Source organism: Cydia strobilella, chromosome 6, assembly GCF_947568885.1.
Source record: "Cydia strobilella chromosome 6, ilCydStro3.1, whole genome shotgun sequence".
In the NCBI taxonomy this organism is placed as follows: domain Eukaryota; kingdom Metazoa; phylum Arthropoda; class Insecta; order Lepidoptera; family Tortricidae; genus Cydia; species Cydia strobilella.
In genome coordinates, this window is record NC_086046.1 from 9,018,921 (window position 1) to 9,030,876 (window position 11,956).

At 36.4% G+C, this 11,956-nt stretch overlaps 1 protein-coding gene across 1 annotated transcript in view; it reads right to left on the reverse strand.

Moving 5' to 3' along the window:
* LOC134742400 (G-protein coupled receptor dmsr-1-like) overlaps positions 1–6,893 on the reverse strand; it is a 51,108-nt gene extending 44,215 nt beyond the window's left edge. The window contains exon 1 of the mRNA XM_063675535.1: positions 6,797–6,893. The gene's annotated coding sequence lies outside the window, so the exon portion shown is untranslated. The remainder of the gene's footprint in view (positions 1–6,796) is intronic.
* Positions 6,894–11,956: the final 5,063 nt, after the last annotated feature.

Here is an 11,956-nt window from a genome sequence, read left to right on the forward strand (position 1 = left end):
TTGTGCAATCTGTCACCAAAGATGCAAATTTTTTAGCATTTAACGTTTTTTTCTTTTTTAAGATAACTTTTCTCAAAAAATTCTCACGATATCGCCCAATTTTGGTTTTATTTAAGTAAATAGTTAATATGTTCTTTAAAACTAAGTATTACTTATTATTAAACTCCTTCATTTGACGATTTTATGCCATTTTGAAAATACATCCTCGTCAAACATATTCAAAGTCAGCGAATATCCTTATTAACCACTTGTCTGTATGAAACGGACCCTAACCGAAATTCATAGCTAAAGCACAACCCGAGGGTGAACCCACGATTTTCGACCACCACATTTACATATGAAAAGTAATGAGCGAAAGAGATATAGATAGTTGGATTTTGCTGTTAGGACACTTTACGAATGGGAAACGTAAACATTTCAAAAGCTCCCTACGTGTGTCCAATGTATATGGTTCCTTGGTTACTTTTTAGGTTTCCGTACCCAAAGTGTAAAAACGGGACTCTATTGCTAAGACTCTACTGTCCGTCTGTCTGTCACCAGGCTGTATGTCATAAACCGTGATGACAACACGTGCGCTTGTTTTTTAAGAAATTCAGCACCTGAATAGATATTCAGGTCAATTTGGTATAAATTCAGATATTCTTTGTCAAATAAACTGGTCGGAATGTTTATCCTACCTATTCATAAACTTTGTCTTAAACTGAAACTGAAAAGTCCAGACTCAAGGTTTGTCAGAGAGCAATGGAACGCAGCATGCTGGATGTTCGTAGAACCGACCAACCGAGCATATTACATATAAACACCGCACTGCGATCCAAAACCGGTATTGTGGATGTGGGCATGAAGGTCGCAAAGCTATAAGTGGGCTAAATGGGGCTGGGCAGGGCACGTTGGCCGAATTAACGAACTAGCCACATACTGGATCCCACAGGATGGACCTCGGAGCAGAGAAAGACCAAAATAGAGATGGCAGGACACTTATTTAGAAAAGAAGTGGGAGTGTACATTGGACAATTTGGATAGGACTAAATAGCGGTGAGAGGGAAGGCCTTTGCCGAGCAGTGGAACACTCTTATATGTATATGTCATCATCATAACTCTTAAGAGCCTGATGGCTCTTGTCGGTGGAGTAACCGCCACGCCACTCCGTTCTTCTTTCTGCCACTGTTTTGAGCTCCTGATACGTCACTACGTTGATTTTCTCTTTGGCTTGGTCCAAAAACGCACGTCTCGATCTTCCTCTGCCTCTCCTTTTTTCTATTCTTCCTTCTATTATATATGTATAGGCTAGTAAAAAAACACACAAAATAGGTGACATAGACAATATCTAAATTAATTCCGTGACCATAAGAGGTTCAAGTGCTGAATATCTAAAAAAAAGGCATAGAGCATGTCGGGCCATGCTCATTGTAGGGCTCCGTAGTTACCCGTCCGTCACAATAGGCTGCCTTGAATGGAACCTATTAGTAAGTAACAACATAACATAACAGGCAAAAGGGAGTAGGTGCATACCTTCGCAACGCTTTGTACATAGGTACGTCTTTTTACTAAGAAGGGAAGTTTTAGCGATAAGTCAAAAACGACTTTTCATTGAATGTCTTTCTACAGCTCTACATTCACGTTTTTTTTTTTTGTTTTGAACCCATGGTTCAAATGATAGACTTTGTACGACATATAATTTGATGTTTACCAGTCGCTTTTCGGTGAAGGAAAACATCGTGAGGAAACCGGACTGATCCTAACAATGCCTAGTTCCCCCTCTGGGTTGGAAGGTCATCAAATGAAAGAGCTCATTGTGAGAATCTCAAATATATATTTTTTATAATTTTAGGATAAACAATTTAGAAGTTATTCAAGAAAATAGACAAAAAATTACCATTCCCCCCCTTTATCTCCGATACTACTGGGTCTTAAATTTAAAAAAAAAACACAAAACAGATCTTTACATATAGATTACAGAAAAACCTACTAAAAATGTGCAGTCAAGCGTGAATTGGGCTTAATTACTTAGTTTTTGATCCTACCCCTAAGGGTTTTTTAAAGACATTTCACTCACGTTTCACATAAAAAATACATTGCTTAAATTGTTAAATTGTGTAATGTACGGAACCCTAGGAACGCGAGTCCGACTCGCACTTGGCCGGTTTTTTTTATTCCCCATCGTAAATTTGAATGGTTTATGGTGGGCTACTCGACCAATCATATTGTCGCATTGCGTATGTTCTATCCCTCACGGGCGCACGCGGTAGGCCACTTCTATTATAGTTCGATAACTTTTATTATTCGATGACAATACAGCCCATGAGAAAAATCTAAGATCATCAGTATTTTTGTTAAAATGTTTTCAATCCTCGATTTATCGCAGGAAATGTCAGAAACTGTTTAAAAACCTCATATCATTTTTTTCGATTGATTTATATTTTATATATCCATGCCAAATTTCAGCTTTCTAGCACTAACGATCACGGAGCAAAGCCTCGGACAGACAGACAGACGAATGGACATGGCGAAACTATAAGGGTTCCTAGTTGACTACGGAACCCTAGAAAAGAAAAATCCTAATTCCCAACGATAGGCTAGCAAGCATGTAGACATCTCGGAAACCCCAGTATTTATAACGTGACCGTGAGATTCGTAACAACCTATGCGTAATCGGAGAGCTTACTTATACCGATTTCTTTAGCCATTGACTCGCGTATACACAATACTTGGTTGTATGAAGTAACATTGAGAAGGTTGCATATACCTACCTAATTTTTCAAGCCCATTATTTATTCATAATTTATTATTGATATAAAGTACATATTAATTACTTTCATCAGCTTTATGCATACTTATCTTATGAACTTCATTTTTAAGTTCCACATTTATTTATATTAATACAAAAAAATATCAAAAAATTTATTAGCTATATGTGTATTTATTTATATAACAAATATTAAAAAGTATACAGAAATTTACAAACTTAAAACCTACATCTAAAAATTATGGATACTATATACTAGGGTCGACTCGACAGGTACCCGGGTAAACCTCTGGCGATGGATTGCCGGGACCGCTCGTCTCCTGGGAAGAGATATCCATTTGTCCTTAAGTCTGTAAACAACCCACCACTTTTATGATTTGGTACCTTAGCTACACGTAGCTAATATTGAATAATACTTCCATAAATATGGAAGTACAAGCTTCGAAGAGTCCTAAAGAAGTTGCATTTAATAACAAAAGTTAGGTACATATGAATATGAATATGCATTGAAATATTTAGAAACACTTCAAATTACTTTTAATTTTCAAAAATACACATTCAAGCCTTATTTCTATTTCATAGTCCTCAAAATTCTACGTAAGTATGTATTAGGAAAAATGTATAAATATAATGTTACTGACTATGTATGTGATTACGCCGTATAAAAGGAACATCATTATAGTTCTCATCACCTGCGTCAGTGGTGTTCAGTACCAAAATGGACATACCTTCTATTCACCGCAGTCACTAATTGATCTAGGGACTTGCTGACGGTAGATTGAGCAATGGACAAGCCATGGTCTTGTCCAGTTCCCCTTTGGTAACTACCGTCAGTTAATAGGTGCAGTGATGTTAGAACCTAAAATAAAGAGTTGTAAGTTGGTATGTCATTATTAAACAAGTATTAAGATCAAGGTGGTGGTAAAGGTGACAAGAAAGATTTGAGGAATAGTGCAACATTATATCTTTACTTTAAGATGTGCCGGCAATCCATCGCCATGTTGAGGTTTGAGGTCGGCGTCGAGTTCGCCACACAAATAGAGTGCCAATTTTTTGCGCACTCTATAGGTATATATGTGACGAAACTCCTTGTTAGGCATATCGGTTGCATGCATCCCTTATGGCCCGTCGTTGCAGTTTTCTTTCCTCTTTTTTTAATAGCAGCAGCTGCCAAGAAGAAATGGTGTCTTGCCATCCCTACAAAGAATAAATGGAATCCAAATTGTATATATTATAGTGAAAAAAAAAACAGATACTTACTGATATTTAACTCCAAAAACTGGTATATTTCACAATTTATATTCCACAAGTCTTTTTCGCTAATCTTAGCAGAACAAACGAAAGATGAACTATCCTCACAAAAAGACCTTAAACCAAACTTCACGGTAGAATATGATGGAACTTGCATTAATTCTAACTTAAGATCACATCAATGTACCATATTCTGACAAATAAATACTTTTAATTACATTTCATTTCATTTCAAATCCCCTTCTAGTATTCAAGTCTATGTGTTTCCACTTATCGTGCCCAGTGAGCACTACGATAAATTAATCAAAGGCTAGCCGTCAAAAATCGACTATATATCTATTTATCCAACAATCGTAGCCATTTACCGGCTATTGCTGTCAAAGTGGACAAAAGTGTATAAAAATGTATAAATCTGGACAAGTGTCATATATATCATTTAACTTATCCACTTATCATCAAATTTTAAGGTGGAAATGTGGACAAATGACATATTATCCAACGACCATGTTATGCAGTATATCATTTAACGGCTATCGTTGTCAAAAGTGGATAAGACGTCAAAACTGGATAAAATGTCAGTTTTATCATCATTTATACAGCTATATCATTTATACAGTCGAGCATCATAGCCCGGCAGGTTTAAGTTCACGTTAAGAAAATAAGTACAATTTAATTCAATTCCAAATGTACTCGCAAAAATGAATGACCTACATACAAATTTTCAACCTCTTTTTAACCCTTTCAGGGGATGAATTTTTAAAAAGTTGGAATTCCTCTTTTATTCGAATAATATGCCTTTATACAAATATTCCAGTCCCGCACTCACAAAAATTTTGATCTCCATACAAATTTAAAAGTGCTTGGTGCTAGGCCTATTTGAATAAAGAATATTTTGACTTTGACGACTTTGAACTTTAAACCCCTCTAACTCCACCTTAGGGTATGAATTTTCAAAAACGCTGAAATCAGTTTTCTTGTTTTTAGGGTTCCGTACCCAAAAGGGAAAAAAACGGGACCCTATTACTAAGACTCCTCTGTCCGTCTGTCTGTCCGTCTGTATGTCTATCACCAGGCTGTATCTCATGAACCGTGATAGCTAGACAGTTGAAATTTTCACAGATTATGTTTTCTGTTGCTGCTATAACAACAAATACTAAAAAGAACGGAACCCTCGGTGAGCGAGTCCGACTCGCACTTGTCCGGTTTTTAATAAAATAACTTTTTTACAAAGTTTCAAATTCCTAGCTTAGAATAAAACTTGAACCTCGTACAAACTTTCATCCCCTTTTAAACCCCACTTGAATTTCTCAAAATCGCTTCTTATCTCTTGTACACTTTATAAATTCAACACTGGTGAGCAAATTTTAACTTTCTACTTTTTGTAGTTTCGGCTCTGCGTTGATGAATCAGTCAATCAGTCAGGACACGCGCATTTATATAATAATTATATAAACTAGCTGTTGCCCACGACTTCGTCAGCGTGGATTTATTTCTCGAAACTCATTTTCAACCCCCTTTTAACCCTATTAGGGCTGAACTGAAGGGCACTATTTATTAATGTAGTTACTGTAAATATAGATACCGAGTAAATAAATAAATGTATTATATTAACAATAAAAATTGTTAACATAATATTGACTAGCTCATTTTGCTAAATCACTCCCTGTTTGTCATTCTTCAAGCGCTTGATTGGCAGCGTGGTGTGTTAGATATAATTGAATAAAGAAGAGATTTAAAATTTAGCATAAGTGTAAACTGAGCAAGCCTAGGTACTTTAAAATTAATCGTGTGTGATATATTATCAAATATATATATATATATATATATTCACTGATAATATATGATGTTAGTAGCAACTAAGTTTTAAATAAGTAAGTATACAGTTTATCAATATTCAAAACAGCTAAATTTGTACGATTATTTTTCTGCCATTTCTAATTCAATTGTCGCGACCTTTTCACTTTGTGTTTTTAAATGCGAGCTCCAAACCAGTCGGGTAATTTGAATACTTGATAAAAATGTTTATATCGCCCACGTCTAAAAACTTGTAAGAAAAGCTCCTGGCAGCTTTTCGGCGATTGTAAAGTAACGAGTATTAAGAGCATCTAAATAAAACTTTAATTCTTTTAATTTAAAAATAAACACGCGTGTGGTGTTTGTAGTGCTGACAAACATGTTTTATACGATAATAATTATTAAACGCGGTGTAAGTTAAGTTTTACCTAAACCGCTAAGATAATGGAATAACAATGGATGGAACTGGAAAATATATTTCTGACAACAACAGAAATTATATTTAAATATTAAATTGTTAATAACTTTCATTATAAACACGTTTTTAGGGTTCCGTACCCAAAGGGTAAAAACGGGACCCTATTGCTAAGACTCCGCTGTCCGTCTGTCTGTCTGTCACCAGGCTGTATCTCATGAACCGTGATAGCTAGACAGTTGAAATTTTCACAGATGATATATTTATGTTGCCGCTGTAACAACAAATACAAAAAAGTACGGAACCATCGGTGCGCGAGTCCGACTCGCACTTGGCCGGTTTTTTCTTGATGACATTGTTTTTTTATATTTGAAAAGTGCATTTATAAGAATAAACTAAACTTAATTTAAATGTATAACAATAACTACATACGAAAGTAAAGTAGTTATTAAACCATTTCGACTCTATACATAATTATTTTACTCACGGTATGTAAATACTTTAGTATAAATTAAATTTGTGTAAGGCAGTTTAATACGAATATGATAATCACCAGTAACAAAATATTTTAAAAGGAAATAAGTACTTACCGAACTATTGGCCAGGGTAAACACTTGTTATCATCAATGGAATATATTAGGTACGCGGAGGCGCGGCGCGGCGTCGGCGTCGGGCGAGCGGCGGCGCCGCTGTCTGTGCGCGCACTGCCGCGCCGCGCCGCGTGCCGTGCCGTGCCGTCGGCACCGCTGTTTTTGAAGCATACTGAAAACACCGGCTGCCCAAGAAAATTCTCTACTGATTTTTGCCCAGAACAAAAGCGGGAAAAAAGTCCACTTTAAAAAAAATACAAGGGTTAAAAATGATGGTATCAATATATATATTTTTAACAGCATCAATTATTTTACATAATGTAGGTGTTAACCTATGATTATCTCCTCAAAGTATAATTTTTCAATTAGACCTATCGAATGAAACCATAAAATAGTAACGCCCGTTTCTATGACAAAATTTCACACTTACACATTGTAAAAAACAAACAACTACTAAAATAGACGACTAATGAAAGTAGGTTTCACTGCATTAAAATTGTAATAAATTTCAGCTCACAGCAATACGAATGCTAGGTACAGGACATGCCAAAAAGTAAAATACAAAGTATAAAATGACCTTAGATATTTTGTCTACCCCCGTCATCCCTGTACACGCATTTAGGCAAAACAATGAAACAAATGAAAATTGGTAACGTAATGGAAATAAAAATCCTTTGACAGCCAGTGACTATTACAATTGTGATAAACTTTCATTTATCCGAATAGATGCTCTGCATAACTAACAGGTCTCGTGCTGTGCGTCCCCAAGAGGAATACAAATTTAGTTGCAATCTGATGTTTTGTAGGGTTCCGTACCCAAAGGGTAAAAACGGGACCCTACTACTAAGACTCAGCTGTCCGTCCGTCTGTCTGTCTGTCTGTCTGTCGGTCTGTCACCAGGTCTGTCATGAACCGTGATAGCTAGACAGTAAAAATTTTCACAGATGTATTTCTGTTGCCGCTACAACAACAAATACTAAAAACAAAATAAAATAAATATTTAAGTGGGGCTCCCATACAACAAACGTATTTTTTTGCCGTTTTTGCGTAATGGTACGGAACCCTTCGTGCGCGAGTTCGACTCGCACTTGGCCGGTTTTTTTAAATCGGCTTTGCTGTAAAGTGAGCATCAAAAGTAGCGGATCAAACTAAGGAGAGGTTCAGTAAAAAAACAAAGACCGGCCAAGTGCGAGTCGGACTCGCGCACCGTGGGTTCCGTACTTTTAGTATTTGTTGTTATAGCGGCAACAGAAATACATCATCTGTGAAACTTTCAACCGTCTAGCTATCACGGTTTATGAGATACCGCCCGGTCAGACAGCGGAGTCTTAGTAATAGGGTCCCGTTTTTACCCTTTGGGTACGGAACCCTAAAAAGTAGCAGTGAATTATATGGTATATGTTTTTATCTTTTGCTAATTATGAAGCAGTTTATTTTTTTAATTATTCGGTTTATATATACTATAGAATAAAGATAAAATCATATTGAAAAATATGAGATTGTTTGATTTTTCTCATTTTTATTGCAATGAACTTAGAAAACGTTTAAACGACGCAATTTGTCAATTTTCACTAACCGTTTTCCACAATGCCACAATTGCATTTCCATTTTCACAACTTGTTTTATGCCTTTAGGAATATCATGTTACGAATAAGTTATACCAATTAAATGGATTTTTAATTGGGTAGTCAGGAAGTATCTACAATCTCTGACAGAGGTTTTAATATGGGAGACAAATTTCTGTAAAAATGCCAAATACACAAAAGTAGAAATTCCATGTAACTACCTCAAAGTGAAGTCAAATCAAAAAAGTTAAATATTGAACAAAAGACAATTTATAAGCTGTTTGATGAGCTAATTAAAGAAAAACTATGTTTATCAGAAACACCTCATACATTTTCTCAGAAGACGCTGTTCAAAACGTGTTAGGAGAGATTTAAGTATAAAGGACGAAAACTTGAATTCGCCCTTTTATTTTAAATACGATTGTATTTGATTTTATACAATACTATCTACAGATTACTTTTAAAAAATGCACTGTTTAAAATTTATCACAAAATATAATGAAAAATCCACATAAAGTGGTGCCACTTTTTTCCCGAACCACTCCTTAGGCGGGATTCCACCAGTGTGCGGCACTGTGCGGCACAAGCATTTTTGTACTGAATATGCCTGTGCCGCACAGTGCCGCACTCTGGTGGAATTTCAGTTAAAACTTCATAAATATACAGATGAAGTCAAAATAACACTCTTTAAAGCTCACTGTACATCACTGAACACGTCAAGTCTGTGGGTTAGATATACTCAGCGAGTTTACAATGCCTTGCGCATTCAATACAATAATGCTTTTAGAATGCTGTTGAAACTGCCGCGTTTCTGCAGCGCATCGTCATTGTTCGCCAAGGCGCGCACAGACGATTTCGATGCCGTTTGGCGAAAGAAAACGGCCTCACTGCTTGATAGAGTGCGCTGGAGTAGCAACAGCATTCTAAATATGATAGCTAATAAGCTAGATTGTCCTTTGTAACGGGCAATGGGTCAGCGGACTAAGTCGTTTTTGTTTATAATTTATTAAATATATTATTAGGTTACTGTTGTTGTTGTTACTAACATAAGGTATAAGATATAACTAACAAATTTATGGACCATATTATGTTGTCTCTCAAATAAAGATATTTAATTTAATCGCGCACGAAGGGTTCCGTACCATTAGGCAAAAAACGGCAAAAAATCACGTTTGTTGTATGGGAGCCCCCCTTATATATTTATTTTATTCTGTTTTTAGTATTTGTTGTTATAGCGGCAACAGAAATACATCATCTGTGAAAATTTCAACTGTCTAGTAGCCGATCACGGTTCATGAGATACAGCCTGGTGACAGACGGATAGACAGACAGACAGACGGTTTTTTTTTTGGTTTTTTTTAAATGGGCAAGCTGATGCATTCAAATATGTCTATTGACGGATTCTCGGTAACGGTTTCGTTGTATAAGCGACACATTCTTGTTACTGGATTGTAATATGAGGTATTGTTTTTATAAATCTGTAGTTGAAATATACATTATTTTTTGTAGATTTTATTCAAATAAAACTTCAAAATATATCAAGTATCGTTTATTGTTTTTTAGGGTTCCGTTGTCAACTAGAAACCCTTATAGTTTAGCCATGTCCGTCTGTCCGAGGCTTTGCTCCGTGATCGTTAGTGCTATTAGAAAGCATGCAATTTGGCATGGATATATAAATCAATAAATCCAATCCAATCCAATCGTACAGTAAAATCTAAAAAAAAAATTTGAGTTTTGAATGATTCACGGTTAGTTTCACTAGACTTATATTGACCGGGATATAGACCGTGATTACCTTTTGTATTATTTGAGAGCTCCCGATAAGCCAAGCGCCTCACTCATCGCGTTAAGAGACAGCCAGCGTTTATGCCGTACGTCAAGGGTGTGACAGACAAGATATCAAAAATACTAAATAACTACTCTGTAAAAACTATCTTCACCCCGCACAGGAAAATTGCACAATTTCTGCGGTCGCCTAAAGACAATTTTCCCCTGGAAAAACCTGGTGTATACAAAGTTGAGTGCAGCTGTGGTAGTTCGTACATTGGGCAGACCAAACGCACTATTGCCTGCAGAATTAAAGAACACATTGCTGCGGTCAAGAACAATGACGTTCGCAAGTCAGCTATTGCTCAGCATCTCCTTGAGTCGGGTACAAATCACTGGATCGAGTTGCATAGTCCCAAGGTCATTTCGACAGAACGCCACTATATACCAAGATTGGTAAGAGAAGCCGTTGAAATTCACAAATACAAAAATTTTAATCGTGAAGATGGGTTTAAACTGTCAAATGTGTGGAATCCTGTGATTTGTTTGTGTAAAAAACCAGTGATATCCGAATCAAACACGCGTAGTGACACCGTGAGTGTAGTGTGTTTGGACAGACCAACGAGTGTGAACGCGATCGGACCAACACGTGTGAATGCGACCGTTGGTAACGTTGAAAGTGAACGCAGCCGACGCGCAAGAATGAGGGTAGACAGAGTGCTGTCTACACAACTTTGACACCCACCCACTATCTTCAGTCACCCGTGAACATGATGCATGTAACTGCGTCGAAATATCGGGAGCTCACAAATAATACAAAAGGTAATCACGGTCTATATCCCGGTCAATATAAGTCTAGAAAAAAATAATTCTTAGGGTACCCCCTACACGTAGTGGGGGTGGATTTTTTTATTAGCTCCAACCCTACAGTGTGGGGTATAGTTAGATAGGTCTTTCAAAACGAGAACGGATCTTCAACAATAATTTTTTGATAAAGTAAATATTTTCGGAAATAATCGCTCCGAAAGAAAAAAAATATGTGTCCCCCCCCCTCTAACTTTTTAACCATGGGTCCAAAATAGGGCTTAAAAAAGACATTAAACGAAAACTATAGCGAACATCATCAGTTTTTTTTTAATGATGAATAGGCAGGCGTTTGACCACGATCCCACCTGATGGTAAGTGATGATGCGGTCTACGGTGGAGCATGCTTACCTATGAGATACCTATTAACTATTGCCTTGTCAGTTTAGCCGTTTTTTAGTTATCGCAAAAAGTCTTCCCTTCATAGTAAAAAGACGTATAGCCACAGTTAAACGTTATTACGTTATTAAACGTCATTAAACCTTGGGTATTTTAAAGTTATTTGGCATCATTAATGTAAATAAAGTAAAATGTAAGATAAAAATTGCTTATTTTACCCATTCAATTGTTATTTATATTTAATTTCTCTAAAACAGTTTCATTGGCTGAATGAGTTAATGCCGTTGACTACGAGTATTACCAGTTTAAGAACGAAAAGTCAATAATTTTTAAGAAAAAAAAACGACTTCTATATCCCCAATAGAAGATGAAAGACAGTGAAAGCCGGTGAAATATTATTGTTGATTGTGCACTCTTAGATTCCAGACATGTAGAAAAGGAAGTAAAACCACCCACTTTTCTAATAGCACTTCGTTCCTGTGAGGATCCCAGTTCTAACTTAACCCATTTTTCTAGTAGCATTTCGTTTCTGTAAGGGCCGCAGTTCTAACCTACTTTTCTGATAGCAGTTCGGTTCTTTGATGATCGCAGTTCAAACCTAACCTAACCCACCGGGTCCGGGTCC